The 23,597-nt window shown below is 39.1% G+C and overlaps 1 protein-coding gene across 8 annotated transcripts in view; it reads right to left on the bottom strand.

Annotated features, from left to right (window-relative positions):
- Positions 1–10,330, bottom strand: part of cald1a (caldesmon 1a) — a 61,717-nt gene extending 51,387 nt beyond the window's left edge. For all 8 annotated transcript variants that reach the window (XR_005708890.1, XR_005708889.1, XR_005708887.1 and 5 more), the window contains exon 1: positions 10,214–10,330. The gene's annotated coding sequence lies outside the window, so the exon portion shown is untranslated. The remainder of the gene's footprint in view (positions 1–10,213) is intronic.
- Positions 10,331–23,597: the final 13,267 nt, after the last annotated feature.

Below are 23,597 nucleotides of genomic sequence, written 5' to 3'. Positions count from 1 at the left end.
CAAATATATTATTTTACATAAAATTATGTATGTTTTAGCTTTGTTCTCCTCTGTGTGACATGTGTCATCATTAATCAGAAGAGAAGGAGCCATTAGTCTAAATGTGGGGGTAATTAATCCATGCTCGCGCTCCATTAGACGTCATGCTCAATTTGTGCAGAGAGCTGCTTACTGTGTAAATAAGCAGAGATGAGGGGACCCACAGCTATTATTCCTGAATAGCATGGCATCTAAGTTGTTCTGATAATGTGGAGGTGCTAATGTGCATCTCAAAGGAAGCTTTGATCTAAAGTAGCGAGCATACACGTTGTTCAATTAGATATTACAACTTAAATTGAAAGTAGAATGAAACGGATCACTGTCTCTATCAATTGTATTCATGTGTCGTAGGAAATTTGTGAACTTTGCTGTCTGATCAGAAGATAATTGTATGCATATGTATTTCAATCATAAAAAATGCGACTGGACTTCAGCATTAAAGCCAAGCCATAAGCCTCCAACAAGGTTAAACTGCAGTAAGGCATAAAGTATGAATCAGCGCTTAGTTTAATAAGTACCATTTGGCTCTCACCTCGGCAGCTGTAGAGCAGCAGTGTTACAGAAAAGCCCCTCCAGTACAGAGGTGGGGTTATTCAATAAAAACCTGACTGAATGTTTCTCCCAATAACCTCTGGCAGATCTTTGATGAGGTAAAGAGCTCTCCTATGCCAGCCTCTGTCCCTGCGGAGAACTGTCTTATTAAAATGGTTCTGTGAGACCATATTTTTGTTCTCCTTGTCCCCTAGCGAGAACTGCGTTTGGGTACAGAATTGACAAATAATGAAATGCATACTGAATGAATCCACAAATAGTGGAGTGTTGGAGTGTTTTTTTTTTTTAAAGAAAACGTCTCAAAGACACAGTTTCAAAGGCACAGATAGAATGTAGAGAGTGTGCCTAAACATACCCTACATTTGTTACCAACTGACACACCCACCCTCACCACACCAAGTATCTTACCCGCTCCCAACAGTGGCGTGACATGTGAAGTGGAAAGAAATGGCAAAAGCGGAGAGGCACACTAACTACAGCTTTCTTACTCTCTTGTTCTGTTCTGTCGCCTTGCTTGTAATATATTCCTGAGCATTCCTCAGATGCTGGTATGTAAATGCCTGAGTATGCTTCTGATTAGGAGGTACAAAGAGTACACTCTATAAATGCACTCTTAAACAATTACGAGTGCTCCCGACTACAGCCCTGATGCAGACCTCAGACTGTGCTGCTGCCTCACTGGCTTATTCAGGTGGGAAAGATGGATACAGACCATTTACAACAGTGGGCTTTGCTATAAGACACATGTCTGGAATTTGAGCAACATTATGGATGAAGGAAGGTTTTATTTAGTGCTGTAACTAGTCAAATACTTGATTAAATGGTTAGTTAACGAAAGAAAATTTGTCGCCTGCACTCTGATTATCAATGAATCCTTTAAAATTGCTATTATCAATATTTTTAACAATAGATCGAATAGCTTTAATGTGAAAAGTGGTGCTCACAATGACAAACCCAGAGAATAATTACACAACTCTGCAGTTCCTCTGCACAGAGAGTTTTAGTGTCATTTTGGTGTCTTTCAACTCACTGTACGACCCGCAACTTTACTGTTTTGATTCACTCTTATCATGCTTATCAGTGTTGTTTCCAGACACAGCAGCCAACTTGTTCAGCAAAAAAGCTCTGCTAAACAGGCTGTACAGTACCTGGCCAGCACCAAAAGGCAGACAGACAAAGTTAGCCAATAGCTAGTAAAGACAGAGGAGCATTTAGCAGCTAATGAGTCAGATATTTCCCTCAGAAGTTTGAGGAGGGCAAAAGGAGCTAAAAGGAGGGTGACTATTTGACTTACATTTGTCAGGTGTCAAGAAACACTACTCCAAATGAGGGGTAATGTTGCTCCTTGCTTGCTAACATGTCAGCCATATCTACTTAAAAGGAAACAATATGTCAATTTAACAACTTATTTGTGCTGCCCCGGGTGAGAAAAAAAAACAGTTCATGCAGGCATTTACCCAGCAAAAATGCTAAACATTATTCAGTTCAGCCATCTCAAATCTGAGAACTTGCTGCTTTTCTCTGTTTTATATTATTATTATTCAAATAACTTTGGGTTTTGGACTGTTGGTCCGACAAAACAATCAATTTGAAGATGTAACCTTAAGCTCTTGGAACTTGTGAAAGTGTATAGACTGAACAATTAAGTGACTAATCAAAAAAAATAATCGGCAGATTCGATGGTAAAAATAACCGCTAGTCGCAGCCCTAAATATATTAAGTATGAGACCAGCGGACAATATTGTATTCGCCTGAGTTTTTAAACCAAGACTTAAAATAAATGTTCATATACTTAGACCTAGGTTGGAATTAAAAAACACTCAACTTTGAAGCTCTTCCAAAGAATAAAAAAAGAAGTCTGACTCATGTGAATACCCATGTAAGGACACAGGGATTGTTTTATGTGTATGAGGTAAGTCCTCACTTTCATTACCACATACAAGCCTGATCTCGCTATCGCCAGTTCTGAATCCCATGATGGCGGGCGTCCAGAGTGGACTCTCCGAGCTGTCCTTCACATTTGCCATACACACTTCAACACACACAGCACCTCTACAGCCACAAGCATAAATCCAGCAGGCCTATAACTGACCCGCACACTGCCCTGTCTGTTTTCCCCCGTGCGATTCATAGAGCGGTTAACCTTGCTAACTGTGTAAACACATGACCTCACTGGTCATGTGTTTACACTCAGTGATACTTTTCACACACGCCGTTGGGATTTACATCACCTTATTACCTCCATGTACCCTTTATTCCCATCTACCCTAAAATATGGAACTTTTAAAAGGTGATTTGACAGGCTCTTGATTAGCTATGTTTGTTTAGTTTTGGGACGTTATGGGAGGAAGATGATAGGCTGAGATTAGAAGGGAGGAGGAGGAGGAGGAGAAGAGAGTTGAGGAGAAGACTTAGGGGAAGAATGGAAAGCTGGTGAAGAGAAGAAGTAGGGTCAAGTGAGAATCAATGCTATAGTAATCATTTCTTTTTGGGAGAAAAAGGCTGAGGTAGAATATACTGGTGTCAAAGGAGAGGACAGAGACAAAAGGAACGTTAATGTAGATGTTAGGAGAGACACAAGTAAGGTTGTTTCTCCTCCACAGGGACACACTATGCACGTCTGAGGTCCCAGTGGGAGGACGCCGAAAGGAAAACACAGGGCCAATCAGCTAACAGAGACATTTCCTGTGCTTGTTTTATCAGATGAGAATAAGCCTAAAGGCTAAATGTCCTTCTCAACAGTGTTGTACACTTCTCCGAATAACCCACTTTGGGGAACAGAGGGGAGAACATGCATCTTTGTAGGATGACATCAGAAGCACTGCTTGGGCGCGCTGACCTCACTCTCGCACAATCAATCATCCACAAAAACCCCAAGAAATGTAGAACATGTGAGTAAGAGAGGAGGTTTTACCTTTTAAGATATAAAGCAAGGCTGCCTCATGAATTAAATCATCACCCACTTAAAAAAAAGATTTACTTAGGGGGGAAAGGAATACAATACTGTTTTTTATAGCTATGAAACTTCTGGTGGAGCTTGGCATCTGGCAACAAGCAGATGGCGGACCAATATGCCAATTACCAACACAGACATGCCATACTGCCTATTAGACAGCCTGGCCTTGAGTGATAGCACTTTAAAGTCAGAAAACGACAAAAGTGAGAGGCTGATCTAACAAACCCTCTTCATCAGAGTGTGACTAAAGCCTAGAGGAATTCAAACACAGGTCTTTCATGCCCACATGACTGCTTCAAGAGAATCCAAGTTTGGGAAATAGTTTGGAAAGAAAGGAAGTAAGGATCCCGATCCTAGGAGGAATGATCATTGTGAAATTCTTTTTGCATGTAAAGTGTAATGAATCTGTGGCTTGAAAATAGCTATGTAAATATGGTTTGATTAAATTAGACTTAATTTGGTGGTTAATCCATTATAAACCAGGGTATGGGTCCACTAAAAGTTGAGAAAAAAATTAAAGTGAGCACTCTCCATCACCCCAGGGAGAACCAGAGTCTAACTGTGCAGTGAACAAATGGCAGAACATCCCAGAGCAGCGTGGCTATTTCCCTACAAAACTGTTCCATGTCATCTTGGCTGCATAATGAGGAACAAAAAACAGAATATAAGCTAAATTATACAGAGGGAAATTTCATGGCAAATGAGGTTTTTCTTTTTGAAATGGCAAATAGCAGGAATTTCGAATTTATATCACAAACATCTGCAAAACTCGTACTGCATATTTTCCAGGACATAAATAAACATCATCTAAGGTTTCATGTCCTCATGTGACTTCACAAGCAATTAAGCAGCCAGTTTTTGTCTACCACTTGTTGACTGTCGTTACTTGGTGAAAGAGTTAAGAATTCTTTTCCAACCCAAGACCAGCTCGTTCGTCCAAGCTCACCATATTATACAACTTAGTGTGCGGTTCTGGATACAGCGCATTCAAATTACATGCTATCAAATTCAAAGGCAAGGGGGAACAGAACGAGTGCGCTGCGGGGCTTGAGTCTAGGGCCAGAGTCCCTTGAGCGCTAGCTGCATGTCAATCACAATCACTTCAAATGAGCTGAACCCTGTCTTACTCCTGCTGTTGTCCAGAAGACACAAACCTAAAACCTAAATTAACTTTATTCCAACCAAGTGATGGACACTGATGACAGGGACTTCATTGATGAAAAAGAAAGAAATCATTTTGCTTGTTGTCCTACAGGCATGGTAGGGCTGCATCTCTTAGAACAAAAAAAGTCTGCATAAAATTAAACCAAGGGGCAAAAAGTTTAGAGCACAGGAAACCTGCCTTACATAATTTGACTGTACCTTTATCGGAAGAAACCAGAAAATAGCTCTGGCACCTGCTGTGCAGAAACAATGTATGTTTGGACTGACGTGTCAGCATGTGATCACTGGAAACTGAACAACATTAAAAAAACCTTAACACTTAACACAGTATAGGTAAACATCTATAAAAAGAAGAACAGAATGGTCCGATCATTTGTGTTAGAAAATTATCTTTGCCAGTTTTCCACTTTATTCAAATTGAATTTGCCACTCGGTTGGCTGCCTTAGCTCTGTGGTGGTAAGAAACTATTGCCTTGCAGGAAAACTCTGGATTCTTGCTTTGGAACTTGATACTGTGCTGGATTATGAGTATCTAGGATCAAACTATAACAAAACACCCGCATATACTGCATGCATGTAAACACATAACCATACATGGACAGATTCATGAATGCTCCATGCTTTAGCAGATGTTGATTGTGATGAGAATTAGACACAATAATCAACTGATCCAACATTTAACTTTAATCAAGTGTATGAGAGAAGGGAGAGAGGGGAGGGAGAAGGAGATGAAGCCAGCATACAGTAACTAGAAGCCTTCGCTGCACTGTGCAGTACAGAGCCAGACTCCGGAAATGCATGGCAGTGTTCCCTACATCCTGCCCGCCCAGCCCTAACCCTGGCCCTGGCTCTCGCCTTCCACTGCCAAACCCCTGTTATCACTCTGTGCAATTACCTCCAGATTCCTCTGCACCCATATGATATCATGCCAATTATAAGAAACCCTTCTAAGTACACTACAAAGCACAACATGCATTTGACTGTAAAGCCAGTTGTTTTCTGTGTGTTTCAACCTGGAAATAGCTGTGTGAGAATGTATGTGTTCGTGTTAACATGCATGCAAAGACTGAAAAGGAAAAAAAATCCTATCCTATAGATCCTAACCAGAGTTATTGCTGCAGTTGCCAGGAGGTACTTGTAAGGGTAGAGTAGGTCAACTAGTTTGACAAAACCGAACTGATGATTTAACGAAAAATATATATTCACATATTGAGTCACTATCGATCTGCATATCAAGTTAGCAAGTGAGCACAGAAGTTTAAACAGATAGCTAAATGTAATGGATAAATTGTTGAAATAGTTAGCTATAAGTAAAAGATACCTGGTGGAAATAATTCGCTGAAAGTAATGGACAAATGGTTGAAAAAATTAGCTAAAAGTAATGATAAATGGTTGACATACAGTGCATTTGGAAAGTATTCAGACCCCTAAACTTTTTTCACATTTTGTTATGTTGCAGCCTTGCGCTAAAATCATTCAAATTAATTTTTTCCCTAATCAATCTACACTCAATACCCCATAATGAAAAACAAAAACAGAATTTTAGATATTTTTGCAAATCTATTTAAAAGAAAAACCTGAAGTATCACACCAATATAAGTATTCAGATTTTGACATTTGAAAGTTAGTTCAGGTGCCTCCCTTTTCTCTTGATCATCTTTGAGATGTTTCTACACCTTGACTGAAGTCCACCAGTGGTAAATTCAATTGATTGGACATAATTTGGAAAGGCACAGACCTACCTATATAAGGTCTCACAGCTGACAATGCATATCGGAACAAAACCCAAAAACAACCAGGATTCTTCCTAGAGCTGGCTGTGCAGCCACACTGAGCAAACGGGGGGACAATGGCCTTGGTAACAGAGGTGGCCAAGAACCCGCTGGTGATTCTGGCTGAGCTCCAGAGAACCAGACTGGAGATGGGAGAAACTTCCAGAAGGACAACCATTTCTAAGTGTCATGTCTTGTCTGGCCAGACATGATGCTTAGAATTGAGACCAAACAGTTCAATCTTGGTTTCAGCAGAGCACTGAATCTTTTTTTCTCACAGTCTGAGAATTGTTTAGGTGCTTTTTTGCAAACTTCAAACAGTTATCATGTGTCTTTCAGTGAGGAGAGGCTTCTGTCTGGCCACTCTGCCATAAAGCCCAGATCGGTGGAGTGCTGCAGTGATGGTTGTCCTTTTGGAAGTTTCTCCCATCTCCACACAGGATCTCTGGAGCTCGGCCAGAGTGACCAGGGGGTTGTTGGTCACCTCTCCTACCAAGGCCGTACTCCCCCGATTGCTCAGTTTGGCGGCCAGCTCTAGGGTGAGTCCTGGTTGCTCTGCACTTCCTCCATTGAAGAATTATGGAGACCATTGTGCTCTTGGGAACCTTAAATGCAGCAGGATTTTTTTTTTGTAGCTCGACACAACACTGCCTCTTAGCTCTGCAGGCAGTTGCTTTGACCTCATGGCTTGGTTTTTGCTCTGATATGCTTTGTCAGCTGTGAGACCTTATATAAACGGGTGTGTGCCTTTCCAAATTATGTCCAATCAATTGAATTTACCATTGGTGGACTCCAGTCAAGTTGTAGAAACATCTCAAAGATGATCAAGAGAAATGGGATGCACCTGAGCTAAATTTCAAGGGTCAAAGCAAATTTTCTAAAATTCCGTTTTCACATTGTTATGATGGGTTATCATGTGTAGATTTATGTGGGAAAAAATGTTTGTTTGTTTTTTTTAATTTTAGCATTAGGCTGCAACATAATAAAATGTGAAAACATTTAAGGGGTCTTAACAGTTTTATAATGCACTGTATTTAGGTAAAAGTACACTACCTGTCAAAAGTTTTAAATTAACCAAATTTTTCCAGTTTTTATTGAAATTTAAGCAGTTATGGTCCAGTGAATAACATTAAATGGTGCAAAGGTAAGCTGTAATCTCCCTAAGATTTAAAAAAAAAAGTTTAGGTCACCAAAAACTGAAAAATCCCGTAAAATTAATAGAAAACAGACCTTTTTCAGGGATTAAGAAATTGGTTAATTTACATTTTTTCTGCCGCTATGGAAGTAAATTAAGCATTGAAAGTTAATGCAAACATTTCCTACAGGTGCCCCAACTTTTGTTGTTTACTTACAAACTCTCTATCTGTACAAAGTCAGTGTGGGAACAAACTGTGTTACTACATCCTCTGATGCATTATTAGAACAATACTGTACTGCAGGAAGTAGTACCGTGTATTGCTATTAGAATGGTGAGAAAAAGGCAAGTAACAAAGGAAGAAAGACTGGTTGGTCAAGGGTTCATCCTACAGCAAGACAATGACCCAAAACATTAAAAGAAAAGAACTAATTGGTGGCTTCAAATGATGGAAGACCGGCACAATCTGCACACTTGAACCTCATGGAGCTGGTTTGGGATGAACTGGACAGAAGGTGAAAGCAAAGCAACCAACAAGTACAACACATCATTGGAACTTCTGCAACAGTGTTGGGACAAACCTTCTGAACAATATTTGATTTCCATTGTAGAAAGAATGTCACAAGTGTATTCAGCTGCTGAATTAATCAAATTTAAATTAAATTTATTTCAACAGGAAAGTTTTATGATACCTTGTTTTTAAAATCTCCAGTTGATGAAACACTGAGACATTTAATTATGTAAATTTAAATAACAACTGCAAAAATGGAGGTGTTGTAAAACTTTTCACCAGTAGTGTAACAGATACCTAGTTGAAATAGTTAGTTGAAATTAATGATAAATGGTTGGCAACGTAAATGTAATGGATATGGTGTAAATAGGCAGCTAAACATAATGGATAAATGGTTGAAATAGTTAGCTAAAAGAAATGGGTAAATGTTTGAAATAGATTGCTAGAAGCAATCAATAAATGGTTGATAGCTAAATAATGGACAAACAGTAGAAACGTAACTAAAAGTTGAAGTAGTGAAAAAAACATAAATGGTGGAGGAATGGTTGAAATAGCTAAAGGTAATTGGTGAATGCCTGAAATCTCCAGCTTCTGCTACTCCAACTGTTAGCACTACAAATGCAAACTCGACCAAACTGACCTAAACCTGGACCTGACAGTTCAACTGTTTAAAGAAATTGTTGTAGCAATATCCACATTAATATAATAAATAGTATTAAACGACATCCAGTTTAAAATCAGTACAAATTAACACATTTGGAACACGATGATGTCGTTGTTGATGAGGAGGGAATGAGCTCATCTGACAGGGCTGTGGGGGTTCATCAAACAGCAATGTTGGGAACCACTGTACTGGAGGATTGTTATGCATTGCATTCCAGAGGCTATTCCAATCATCTGTCACCAGGCTGGGTCTGTGCCTTATAAGGAGCGGGGGGCATTCTCCACGTGTTTTCCAAACACTGCACAACTTATCAGATACAGTTTCATGGACAATTACTATGCTGTCTCTAGCCCCAAAGCATTCAAAAAAAGAAAAGAACTTACAGATCCACCCTCTGAAGCTCCCTCCCTCCACCCTCTTCCATTTTCCATGCTTCCATTTCACAGATACTACTATGTAATAAAGCCGAGATCAAAAGACTTGCTGCCTAACTCAAGTACAATGAGAGTTGAAGAGTCTCTTTTGCCTCAGGGGTGGTGGGATTGCAAAGAATGTGATACCTTGAAACGATGAAAAGTGGATTCATCTGCGAATGGGCTTTTTGCAAGCCTGCCCTATGGTTTTGTCTGCAGGAGATGCTTGATGCGTTTCAAGTTCATACACCAAAGGACAATTGCCATTTGTAAATCAGAAAGATCTTCTGGTTAAATTTTATCTTTTAGAGGCATGTGGTGAACTGGTAGCCTTATGAGGCCTGTCTTTGTACACTTTCCACATGTCAAATTTCAACAGGGTTATCCACATTCTGCTATTATGGATCAAGAACACAGCTTTCCACTGGGGTTTGCGGGATGCTATTGACAAAGAATGTTATCAACAGCCAGAAACTCTTTATTTATCTTTAAAATTTTACGTTACAGTCCTAGAAGTTGTTTCAGATAGTCGCTGGTGCCATATCGCATGCTGAGGAGAAACTTGGCTGGCCGAGGGCTTGCAGACACCACCCTGCCCCTTCATACTTTGTTCGATAAGAATCTGTAGGAGTGGGCGCGCGTTACAGGAGTGGGCAAATGCTTTTTCTTTGTGTAGTCACGCGGTTATAAAAACATTTACATGACAGCGTCAGTGCACGAGCCATAGAAAAGTTTATTATAGCTCGCAACCGTGAGTTTACTTCGCCTTCAGTCAACTCTTGGCGTGGAAAGCGCACAAAGGAGGGAGCGGCAAGATATTGTGAAAAGTATCAGCAGCAGCAGCCCATGCGCACAGTGGAGACCCGGAATGTGATAATCTCCCATCGTCAAATAATGCATCGTAATTTCCTTTTGCTAAAGCATCAGTGGGTCGTGAACTCTTGCTGAGGACGTCTATAAAACTTTAAGGGATGAGTGTGCAGGCAGTTCAAAGGTTTTGCACTTACCTGTGGATCTTAACGGGACAAAGTAGAGCTCTTGAGTCGAGTGAGAGGAGAGGAGAGAGAGCCAGTCTGTAGTTGGACCTCCACTACGCTCAGTGATAAAAACCAAAGTGAATACCCGTTCAAGCCCCTCCCTTTAAGATATAATCGCACATCTACTCTTGGCCGAGTTGTCCGCTCCAGTCTGCGCTTAAAAAGCTAAGCTACTCAGACTTCACTCACAAAGCAGTTACTAAGCCTGTCTGAGTCTGAAATGAAAAAAATGAAATGTGTCAACTCTGCGAAGGAACACTCCTAACAGCTTAAGTAACTTTGGGAAGAAAGTGCCCTTTCTGGTTATCCTTGGGGGGGGGGCGCTCTGAAAGAAAATAATCTGTCAAGAGTGATCATTTGAAATTTTAATCTTGGACAAAAGGGAGGGCTGGTTGCTCACAGGTAGTCCTGAAAGGTTTCATATTTACAGTGGCAACTTAATAAAAGAGACGCAACTGACCTCAAGTAACCACCACCACTATTATCAATGGGATAGTAATTGAACTTTTTTCACTTAAAATAAATGTAGGCTACTATGCTAAATCAACACAAGTTAACATGTAGCCCCAGTTTCTGCTTCTCATATATACCATTACATTTGAGTGGCAGAGCTTGCTGGCATCTGATTTACTTGAAAAACCCGTAAGGTCTTTTAACTGCATTTACCCTTGTTCTGTAGTTATTCACAGATTCGTCAAGGACTCTTCCCACTGGACAAAAAACAATCTGTAGGATGATTAAAAGTTTAGCATGATTAAACCTTTCCAACCTGTCTCCCAAGTTGCTCCTCATTTTCTGATCCAAACAAAGATGGTAGCCATAAATGCTAGCTCCATGCTTAATTTGTACAATGCAAACCAAAATTAAACATTTATTATGAGGTATATTGATATTACCTTCCAATATTTTCATGTTTGTATATAAAATAACATGTTTATATTTCCCTTTTGTTTAACAAGACTAAGAGTGTACGGACATGCTAGCAGCTCTGTGAGGCTGTATAGGCACAGCATTCAGCATGTAGTTTTGAACTAAATTATTTAGTTTTGTTTTGTTTTTTTAGCTAAACACTAATGTTAGCATGCTCACAATGACAAGATGCTGATGTTTAACAGGTAATGTTCAGGTTTACTATCTTAGTTTAGTGTGTTAGCATGCTAACATTTGCAAATTAGCACAAAAAACAACTAACAGTTAAGGCTGCTGGAGATATTATTAATTTTGCAGGAATTTGGATATTATTTTGTCCAACCAAAGTTGGACAAAATTAAAAATGTGTCCTCTCTGTGGGGCTAGATGTAAAGTCACCAAAGTGACTCAAATGTGTGTATGAAATTTCATAGCAACCCTTCCTATAGTTTTGAGACATTTCAGTCCGAACCAAAAATGTTCCCATCGTAGTTAAAAAGTGTAAGGGTGTATGTCATTCCTGGCTACCTAGATAGGAAATACAGTAGCAAGTTGAGGAACTGGTTAGCAATCTTATTTATTGTGCAATAGATGGAATATTTTTCATCCAGATGGTTAAAATACTCTAAGGATTCTGGAAACGGGCATGAACATGTTAAAAAGGCGGCTGTGGCTCAGGAGTTAGAGCAGGTTGTCCACTAACCGGAAGGTCGGTGGTTCTATCCCCGGCTCCTTCAGTCCAAATGTCGAAGTGTCCTCGGGCAAGACACTGAACCCCAAATTGCCCTACTGATGGCTGTGCCCTCAGTATGTGTGTGTGAATGTGATGCATGAAGGTGTGCGGGACTTGGTGAATTTGGCATGTAGTGTAAAGTGCTGTGAGTGGTTGATAAGACCAGAAAAGTGCTATATAAGCGCAGTCCGTTTACCATTCATTCAAACAAGCTTTTTAAAGATATCTGGATATTTATTTTTCTCAAAATAGGATGCTTTGCGCTGTGACTCCAATGAACAGGAACATGTGGGCTACTAGGGCTAGGCAATATGATGCATTCTACTGTATATTTTTAATTCAAATATTCATTTGGGTCTACTCCACATATTAAAAACATAGTCCACCTGAACTGTAGGTTAGCTTAACCTATAGCTACTGTACTGTACTTCCCCGTGTTTAACTGTGCTCAGGGCCATAGCCAGGATGGCCAGGGGTCTCAGCCACCCCAACCCCAACCTGACCCTACATATAATTTTGACCAGGAAACAAAAGAGAGTCTGTTAAATGCTCTAACTGATTCATCCAGTTTTCAATATATTGTCTAGAAATGTTTTTTTCCCCATGAAACCCCCAAACATGATCTAGTGAAAAGTGATCAGACAATTTAAAAATACAACCAAACACACTGATAGATAATACTATTAGTTAAACAATTAAAACTGAGTTTAAAAAAGATTGTAAATCTATACACTGTGGTAGGGGACTCCTGAATGATTTTATTGTTTAGGATCAATAAAGTAATGTATTATTTTAATTATTTCAACGTATTTTTTTTATTTCTTGGCCTAAAAGTAGTGAAACGTAAATCTAAAAATACTGGAATCAGCCTATAGAATATTCACAGTGGTACGTACAATGGTCGCTAAAACCCCAATTTTCCGGAAAAAATATAGAGGACATGGCCTCAGTCTCCTCAATAAAAGCTACAAACCAGTCTTTACTTTGAGCATCAATTCTTTTACATGACGATCATGCATCGAACACCAGATTCTACATGTACTGCAAATACAGTATTTTAAGGTGAAGGATATTGATAAAAATGCAGTGTCATGTTTAATCCCCTCCACCAAATGCACCCCTGCTACTTGTGAACTTTTCTCTGTCAGAAGTTTTGCTAAGGATGCAGGGAGTTAGGAGGTGACAAGCACAATAGCTGCAGTGTTCTGCTTTCTACTATGAAAAAGCAGCATGTAGACACTGCCCTGCTTTGTCTTCCCTTTTAAAACAATGATGCTAAGAACAAAGAATGAACTTAAGAGCATTAGGCCATTGGTGCAGAAATGAGCACCATATGCGCTGGTGTTCTTTTTGCAAGTGTTTTTTCTAAGATAAAGCAAAATAAATGCGGTCTGTTGATTGTGTGCATGTGCAAATGCGATTGTGTTTAAGTGTGCGGTGTGCGTGTCCCTGCTGTATGTGTGTACATGACAAAATGAGAGACAGTGTGCATGTGGAAGGAGAGAGAGTGGGGAGGGTGGTGGTGGTAGTGGTTCACGGTGGAGGGTGGGGTTCGAGGGCCATCTTGCTCAAAAAATCTGAAAATTCATTTATCTTCATTCCTTTTGAAAAATGATGTATTTCAAGATAAACCCGCTATCATTCATTTTGCACGTTTCTTTCAGACCTTTACTCCTGATCCAGTTTTCACACAACATCTTGGCCCCGGAAACCCCCATTACCCTGATCCAAAATCCCTTTCATGGTATAATTTGATTGCTATATTTACATCATGAGCTCAGGTGTTTACCTCAGCCACACACTTTAGTTAATGCTCAGCTTCTTCCGGGCTGCAGCCTTCTGAGTGCATATGTGATTTAGCAATTGAGTTCTGTGATTGAAAAAAAACACAAAAAAAACAGCCTTACTACAACTGAATAGATGTAAGTCGGAGCCATATTAGTGCCAGCAGAGGTAGCACTGAACATATGGACACTGGTGCATGTTTATCTGGCCACAAACCAAGGAGGAAACATTATGGCTCTTGGCTGTTTAGCATTCTGTGAGCTGTTTGCAGCTGCTGTCAGAGATTCACAGATCTTTAAAGCCCCAAGCCAGAGAGTTTGTATTGCCAAAACTACATGACATATATGCCTTCAAAATGTAACATCAGATGAAACACCTCTGAGGCAATTATAAAAGGTTTTAAGACCACACTGCTTTTAACAAAACTTTGATGTTTTCCCTTTTCATCATAATGATTTAAATCAGATGAAATACTGTGTTGTCATTTTGTGTGAAACTGACATTAGAGGTGATGTTAGGACTAGCCTTCAAAGTTGTATTCAGTTGTAGAAAAAATGCTATTGTTAATGATGAAAGTCCCGTATGTCATTCTGCAACATAATTATCACAGCATAATAAAACAAAAGTTTTCGATGACAACAATGCAAAATCTGGGTAATCTTAGTGTCACTGCAGTTTTAAATATAATTATGATATCCCTGTTTAAGAATAAAGTAAAGGTCATCAATGTGAGACATCAACTTAAAATGGATTAACATATACTGCATCCTTTCTCAGACTGTGTATGTATGATGGATGATTGTTATCTAGGATGTCTCGGTGGCACAGCTGGTCGATGTGCATACCAAATACCTGCAGCATACCTGTGGATTGGGTAATTAAGTTGACAGAGATTGTTTGTCATGAAGAGGTCATTAGTACCACACCTATGAAAAGGATGCAAAATTATATATATATAGTCTTGATGTTAATATACATATGTAAGTTTTTCTACTCTACAGCACTGTATGGGCACTACTTAACTGATAAATTTAAATGCTTTAAAAAACAAACATAAACGTAAGAGTGATGCTAGTGGCTCTATGAGGCACAGTGGTGCTTTGAGCTAAATGCTAATATCAATATGCTAACTGAGCAGAATGTGTTTGGTCAGAAACCAAAGTTTTGGACAAATTTTTGTTCTAACAATGGCACGAAAGGAAAGATTAATGGATCATGAGAGTTAGTACAATTCATCCTGAGGAGAACACAAACGCCTGCACTAAATGTCATGGCAATCCATCCAATTGTTGTTGAGACATATTACTCAAAATCACGAATGTCAACCTTATAGTTGTACTACAGGAAAAGTCATTGGATAACAAAAGTCTTTAGGATTCATCATCTTGGAACCCCAAATGTCTGTCTGCAATTTTTTTGCCAATCCATCTTATTTTACTGGATAAGTGATAACTCTGTTTGTCTGGTAGGACACACTGAGGAAGTCAGGGAAGTCAGGGATCACCAAAGTCATTAGAATTCATCCCCTGGGGACCCTGACTGTATGCACACAATTTCATATCAGTCCATCCAATAGTCGTTATTTGTTTGCTGTTATTTCACAAAAAAACAAAAATGTCAACCTGCTACTGTAGCTAGAGTAGCAGTTGGGGGATCATCAAAGTCAGTAAGCTTCATCCTCTGGTTACCAAATATGACTGCACCAAATTGAATGGTATTTTATCCAGATAGAGATTTCGAGATAGTCCAGATCAACATTGCCAGCCCTAAAATCCTAGGCAAATGTACATCAGTTTAATATATCACAACTCAAGGTGGATAGATATTTTACAAATGTAGATCACTACAAGAGTAACTGTTACATGAAATCCGAGCCTCTTCTGTTAATGTGCATGATGAAAACGGCTTTGAATCCTCTCACTGCTATAAGCTCTCTGCCCCCTTTCCACGGCTAATACCATTATATAAAATGATTTATAATGATCAATTACACATAGCGTGCAGGAGGCTTAGGGAGGGATTAAAAGCCTTGCTATGACCAACCTGGCTCGAGTTCTAACTCTTTCAGATGTTCAAGGGTCCCGGGATGTGTCCCTGGGGTACTCCGTCACACAAGCCATAAGTCTAACCAAAGCAAATACAGAATCTCCTGTTTGTTGACTTTTTATGAAATGTTGAATCTAGTCAGGAAAATATGAGTACGTCAAAAAAAAAAAATTGGCTCAGTGCGCTCGTGTGAAGAATGTGGTTTAAAGGTAAGAACTCTTTCATGTTGCGTTTCATGACATCAAAGTAGCTCTGAACTGAATTCCCAAGAGCTAGTAAATAGCATAAAGCTACCCACATGAAGAAAAATGTTTGACATTCTTGTGTCATTATTCTAGAAAAGATAAAATTTGCTTGTTTTTACTAAAAGATACATCAAAGAAGACTGGCTTTCTGCATTCTTAAGCACCCATAACCTAAACCCACTGTCAGGTGTTAGAGTTTTTCAAACATTCCAAGTATACAAAAGAAGCACTGGTAAACAACAAAAAAACACATTTACCAACAGATGAGCTGACAGAGCTGGGTTGTCTCCTCCAGTTCATCTGGCAACTGCTCTCACCAGGCTGTAACCATAGCTCGCTCATGACCAAAAATCCACCAGTAGCATCCATCTAATGGACCTTTGCCACATTGTCAGTGGCTATTTTCCTGCTGCATTTCTTGAAAAGCATTACTCAAGTGGTTGCTTATCATTATATGAGGAAAATTCAGGTCTGAATATGTTTAGTTTTTATAAAAACTGTGATGACGACTGAAAAATATCAAACTTTTCTTATTTGCTAAAACACAGGATGTAATATAAGTATCCCATGTGAAAAAGTGCCTATGTAGAATCCTGGCTTTGATACACAGTAAAGAAAGAATGGTGAGTAAGAGAGAGAGGGGCTTAATAACCTGAGGTTTATTAAGTGGGCACCTCCCATCACAGATGTTTAACTGAATCATTCCCATGACACCTTTGCAATGCTCTTCGGAATCTCAGCACCACCACATCAACAAAAATAAAAAGATAGATATCGGAATCTGGATGGATCTCATAGCCAAGACTTGTTAAGCCATTCGACTGTACAGTAATATTAGCAATTTATGGCGAAATGACTGTCCCACTGGCTTACTTCTTGCTTGTTTCAGTCTAAGCTGCACTGACACACAAGTGACAGCAGCAGACAATAAAGCTTTGAAATAATTTCTGTTTGGAAGTCAAAGCTGGGGCAAATATACTGTAACATTGTGTTGTATGTTTGATATTACCACGGAAACCCCATCTGTTTCCAATCACAACAAGGCCATCTGTTCGGCATAAACATTTTTTTTTAAAAAGCTAAATGACATGAGGTAGAGTATGCAACATCAGGAAACTGTATTGTTTTTATTATGTATATTTAACAGATATTGTACATATGTTGCACATGTGGACATGTAGTTCTGCCATGTGCAATCATAACACACTATATTGTTCAACAATCCACTGAAACTCTACCTGCTTACTTACTGTAAGTTGATCTGGATAAGACTATAATGTAAAAACTGCCTCAATATTGGCTTAATTATTATACAAATACAGTGTATGGTGTCTGTGGACCAGTTAAGTTTGATCTCTTTTCATGCATCAGTGAAGGATGAATGGATGAATGGAGGGTGATGCTTGGACAGCCCCTGGTGGAGATTATGATAAAGTGAACATTGTAAGTATGAGTCAGAACCCTTATTTGTAATGGTGTCAGCATCCTGACCTATACTGCCACCAACAGTTCAGAATGTAAAGTAGATAAGAACCTATGTAAAACACTGGTCTGTGTAGTAATAATCTTGGGATTCCTGTGCCAGTGTGTCACAATTAAGATCTTTGAAGGTTACTTTTTTCTTGGATAACTGACATAAATTTTACATAACTCAGTCAAAGCTGAACACACAGACATGATACACATATTTTTAGATTCAATGTGACATACACTTCCAAAGGATTTTATACCTCCAATAACCATCGCGAATTAGCTGCCATAAATCCACTTAGAACTCATAGAGAAAATATGATCCTTATAAATCCAGAAGTTGCCTGAGAATCATCACATTTTTAAATTTGCTACAATGCCAAAGTAATCCAGTGATGACTGTTTGTACATCCATGGGCGCACTGCACATAGGTCATTTGGGATACTTTTGATGATGCTATATTTGTTATAAATATGTTCTAGATAAATAACTAAAATAAATGGGGGAAGTAACTGACTGACCAAGTAACTGACTCCATGGCAACATTACACTTCCTATTTACATTCCCCAAAGCCCCCAAATTAGCATGGGGTGTCAAACCATGAAAAACCAATGACTACATCAATGGCCAATGAGGAAAAGGGATGTAAGAGGCAAACGGTTTAGTCACAAAGCCTACAGTACATGGATACCAGAATGAATACATAGACAATACAGGTGTATGCAAAAACATGCGTCCCCATACATTAAACTCATTGTGCACACTTGCTAAAAATAAAGAATAACAGTAGTATGTGGGTGGCTTCCATAAATTACCAGATGGCTACAGCTAGTCATTACTTAGGAGTGGGAGAAGTACTGATTGTATAAACCTGGGCCAACCTTGACCAACATACAATCTAGCTCATTTCCTATAGTCACTTATTTCACATTATCATTCAGTTGCATTGATAATTCTTAGGATCTATAATGCAAATATTTTGAAATGTAATTTCCAAGGTCAGGGGTTATTAAATCTCTGTAAATTCTGGTTTGCTGGGGTTTTTTAAGAACCTGCTTTTAGTTACCCTGACTAAGCATTAACAGTACATTTAACAATAAAATTGTTTTTTATACCAAAATATTGCTCGAGTTTGAACCTGTTCTAATATTTTACAGTGGCATGGAAAAAGTCTTGGTACCCCAGAATATGTGGCCAAAAAGTTATATTTTAACTTTATCAGTCCACAGGTCTTATTTCCAAAATGCATCAGGCTTGTTTGTTGTTCCTTTGCAAACTTCTGACGATGAATTTTGGAACCCAGAAAAGTTTTCTTCAGATGACTCCTCCATGAAGGTCATGTTTGTGCAGATGTTGCTGCACAATAAACCAGTGCACCACCACTCCAGAGTATGCTAAATCGTCCTGAAGGTCTTTTGTAGTCAAAGGGGGGTTTTGATTTGCCTTTCTAGGAATCCTACCAGCAGTTTTCTGGGAAAGTTGGCCATCCAGACCTCAACTTGACCTCTACTATTCCTGTTAATTGCCATTTCTTAATTATATTACAAACTGAAGAAACAGCTACTGCTTTGCTATCTTCTTATAGCCTTCTCCTGCTTTGTTGGCATCAATCATTGAGTTTTCAGGCTGTTAGGCAGCTGGTTTAGAGGAGCCCATGGCTGCTGATTGTTGGGACAAGGTTTGGGGCTTCCGAGTATTTATAAAGATTTGAAATTTGCATCATTTGGCCTTTTCTAATGATGACTGTGAACAAACCAGAGCCCTAAGTAGCTAGTTAAGGTCTGAGACCTTGGTAAAAGTTATCTGAGAGCTTAAATCTCTTGGGGTGCCCAAAAACTTTGGTATGGTGCTCCTCTCCCTTTTTTCACTCTAAAAATACACTAATCTTGCTCAAAATGTTGAAAAGAATGTTTAGCCTTTAACTTTATGCCTTTGGGAGATCAGTTCACCTTCTACTCATTTAAGTATTCACAGAAACAGGAATTGTGACCAGGGGTGCCCAAACTTTTTCATGTCAGTGTATGTTTACCATCTCCATAAGAGGCTCCTTGCTCCCAGCCTTCAAATGACACTGTGCCTGTTTCACTGCACAAATACAGTATGTCTTAAGCTCCTGTGAGCATGACTGTTTGCAGGATTTTTCTTTTGTATGGGATGTAAAGGTCAGAGGATGATAATGTTATTTAAAAAACATATTGTACTGCATTCCTCAACAGGCTTTAAGGTGGTACAGGACTGAAATACCTGTAACAGATGTGAAGAATATGACATTCTTTTGATAGACAGGGAGTGAGCAGGTAGGTCATCTATTTTACACATCATTACATGCTTCAAATTGTCCAGTGACCTGGCATGAAAATGAAACATGTTACTGAGTGTGATGGAAGATAACAGCTACTTTGAAATTCTTGATTCCAGAGAGCAACACTTTAAGATAATGCACTTATCAGCAGCTTAAAAATGCCAAGCGATGAACCTTCCGCTCAAAAAGAAAACAATATGAGAAAAAGCAGACTAAGCTGCTGCCTCCAGCCTTACTCCCCTTTTTGTGTTTCAATTTGGTCTCCGGACTGCTTCACTCGCTGCAGGTTCAGCCTCTTATGAGCCTCCTGTTCCAACATCTTCTCAAATAACAAACTGGATCTGTGGGTCAGCAACAGAAAAAAAAGCGAGGCAGAGTTTTTTTCTATTTCTGCTACTTCTCTCTGCAATCTTCAATGTGGTGTTGATATGTTGCAGAAAAATACAACGTGAACACAGAAAATCTCCTGTATCCTTTGTGGATTAGAGCAGACCACAAAGTCTACGGAATCCCATCTGATATGACGCATGGCTTTTCATACCAATCTCTGCAAATGCCTGTGAATTCAGACAGTGCATAAAAGATCATAATTTCACTTTGTTGTGGTTAGAGACGTAAATAGATATAATCGTGGAAGGAGGATTAAAATGAGAGTGTAGCATTTGATCTTCAAAGGGCTTGCAGTTAGCTCAGGTTAAGTACAAGTGTTGTTAGCTTCCATAAAATTCTGACACAGAGTTAAATTTTTTTTCATTCCCATTACAAAGACAAGTACCTCTGTCTCATTCTTGGCCACCTTCACCTCAATACTGTAGCGCTCGTCATCCACTGTCAATCTTTCAGTGCAAATCCTTACAGCGCTCCTGTGAAGAGAACAGACTCTTTAAATCTCAATGAAATAAAATTAAGTAAAAAGAAAGAAAGGAGTGATTCGTCATAAAATGGTATGTAAAAGCCACGGCTTTAAAATTTGACTCAGAGGTAAGACGTGGCAGGATGTCTTTTAAAGTGGATTTTTATAAAGAAATGTATACACTGAGTGAGAGATGCTATTTATGTGAGAAACAAACGGGAACTGCTGTGGCAAAAGAAATGTTTGATATTATGGACAAAGTTTATCCATATGTAAGTCAAGTCCACACATCCAGGAACCTGTGTGGAGCAGTGAACAGGCTGGGTATTCAGAGTCTGTCAATGGCTCCTGGTAGCGTGAAATATTATTTCACAGTTGAGTGACAGTGTTGACTAATCACAAAAGCAAATGCAGTGTTCTACAGAAAACCTTACAGAAACCACAACAGGCCAACAAAGATACAAGATAGACTGCCACGACAATCTTAGTCCGATTTCTTGTGATGCTAAAAGCAGGACACTGATCTATACTGTATGTACCTTTGGCATGGATGCAAGCCTAACTTTTACCCAGCATGCAAACCAGCTGTTCAAATGAATAAATACAGTAAAGTTGCGGGTCAGTTGACCCTATGTTAAATTTTCTTTGACAAAAAAATTCACTGGTACTGTATGTATAAAAAGCCTAGCTAATAAAGAGTGCCTTTAAATTAATGCATCTCCTCTGTGAGTCATTTTTTTGTTATTTAGATATGTATATTTACTTTATCAGTGCCTCTGCAGTCTTGACTCTCTGCTCCACAACCAGGCCTCAGCCCTTCTTAATCGCTTGCCACGTCGATTAACCATGTACTAAATTTATGGTGCATAGCGGAGACAGTGAACACTATTTATTCACACAGTGCCTGACACTTTGATTCCAATGCACAAGCCTCCATTAGACCCATCACACAAGAGGCTGCAGAGCGGATTACCCTTCAGTGATAGCCTGCAGGGACGTAATCCAGTACAGATAGGTTATTTGGATATGAAGAGCTAATGCACTCCAAAACAGACGTCTGGAATTGGAGGATATTTTTATTTATTTTCCTCACAGCACGGAAATGTCAGAACATCGTAGATAATTGTGAGCGAGAATCCCCTTGGACTTAGGTTGCTGGAAGGAGCTTTTTATCCCCCAAAACCTCTAAACAGTAGGCACTGTGTCAGAGCCTATTGCCAGACCTGCTGGCAGGGGGATGCGCACACACACAAACGCACACACAAAGCAGCTCCACAAACTATCATTGTTACTGACTTTTCTCCTGGAAATGCTCTGGTACATCAAACAAATGGTTCAAGAGGGTCAATTGCAAACATAACATTGTTTCATCAGTAGTTTGCATCAGTTAGTGTAATCACTTTACAGGCGGTCGTTACTCTTGTTTTACAGAAAATTTCAACAGAATCTCAAACCTTACATTCAATAGCTTATTTGTTAGCAATTTAATATTGTTTTGACATACATACTAAAACTTGAGGGTCACATTCTACTGTATGGATAATTTAAATGTATGTGTATGCTTCATCCTCTGTTCAGTGTTGCTACCGAAGAGGTCTAAAAACTTATATTATAATTTCACACAGTAGTTTGATTCAAGGTGTAGTTAGTAGCTTCTTCTGGAGCTCTCAACCATATCCAAGCTCTGGAAAATGTTAGTAAACGCTAGTAAGTGAACAACGTGATGAAATTATTTTGTATAACTAATGTTGTCAAGAGTGAACTGTCATGCTCAACTTATTTTAAAAGATTTTAGATTATATACCGTAGTCCAAAAACAAACAAAATATAATTATTTATATTAAGTTTTGTGGGGGAAAAAAACACAGTTTACTGTTAAGGGTGTTACTGTCAAACTTTTCAGTGGCAGATGATCAACAGCAACAAGGACAACTTATCTCAAGGAACCAGGAAAAAAATGAAACGAAAACTGACTGAGTTTTGATTGAGGACAGATAACCTTGCATCGTTTTTTTTTTTTAAACTGAGAAAGAAGTTCAGGTTATTATTAGTAATAGGCTGTAAGAATACCAATTAAAAAAGAAATATAAAACCACAGCAAGGCACACAAAACCATTAAAACTGAGAATCTCTTAATTCAAGGTGCATGGGGATTAAATGGCCCGGACAACATGGCTGACAAAAAAAACATCATCGGCAACAAAAAATAACAAATCAAGACCAATAATTGTTCTTACATGGCCTGTGTCAAAGCGGAGGACAACAAACAAACACATCAGAAGCAAGCGAATAATTTCCTAACTGCGATCAATAACAAGTACATTATTAAGGAGATGACTGATTGAAATGCACGACAGTGTGACAGGCAGACAATGAGCCCTCAGACAGGTTGTCCTTGTTTAGATTTCCTGGTGGAAAGAGCCAACACAGTGCAATAAGAAATTGGCTGGCCTGCATTCACAGCTGTGGCATGTCATACCATATGGCTTTTATTACAAGATCATGAGATTTGATTGTGTGTTATTAGATCAAATGTTGTATGATATTTGCATTGTGATTAATGATAACATTTCTGGTCCATAATCTATGTAACAAAGGCTTTAATACAAATTATTGTTATTGATATAATGTGAACAATCCAATATGTTAACAAAGTGTTAATATGTAATGCAGTGACCTTGTTTTCATTAGTACCGATGCAACATAGCATTGATCTTCACACATGCTCAGAGACAGCAGCCAATATCACTACGTTTGACCCATAAATGGTTACGAGCAGCTCTAATTTAACATACACCAAATTGATTAAAGGAGCCGCTGGCTGAGGAAGCACTGAGTATCAGGATGTAATTGCGTTACAGTCCCATGGCCATACTGGTCTCCTCTCGCATATGCTGACCCCAGCCACAGCTGTATCTTGTCCTATGATTTCTATAGAAAATGCTATTACAGCCAACTCTCCAGAGACCAGATCGACAAAGGTCCAGACGGTCTCGGCTGGGGATAAAA

This window comes from Xiphias gladius, chromosome 2 (genome assembly GCF_016859285.1).
Source record: "Xiphias gladius isolate SHS-SW01 ecotype Sanya breed wild chromosome 2, ASM1685928v1, whole genome shotgun sequence".
NCBI classification, from domain to species: domain Eukaryota; kingdom Metazoa; phylum Chordata; class Actinopteri; order Istiophoriformes; family Xiphiidae; genus Xiphias; species Xiphias gladius.
Note: the sequence above shows the minus strand (reverse complement) of the source record. Positions and strands in the feature narration are given on the sequence as shown.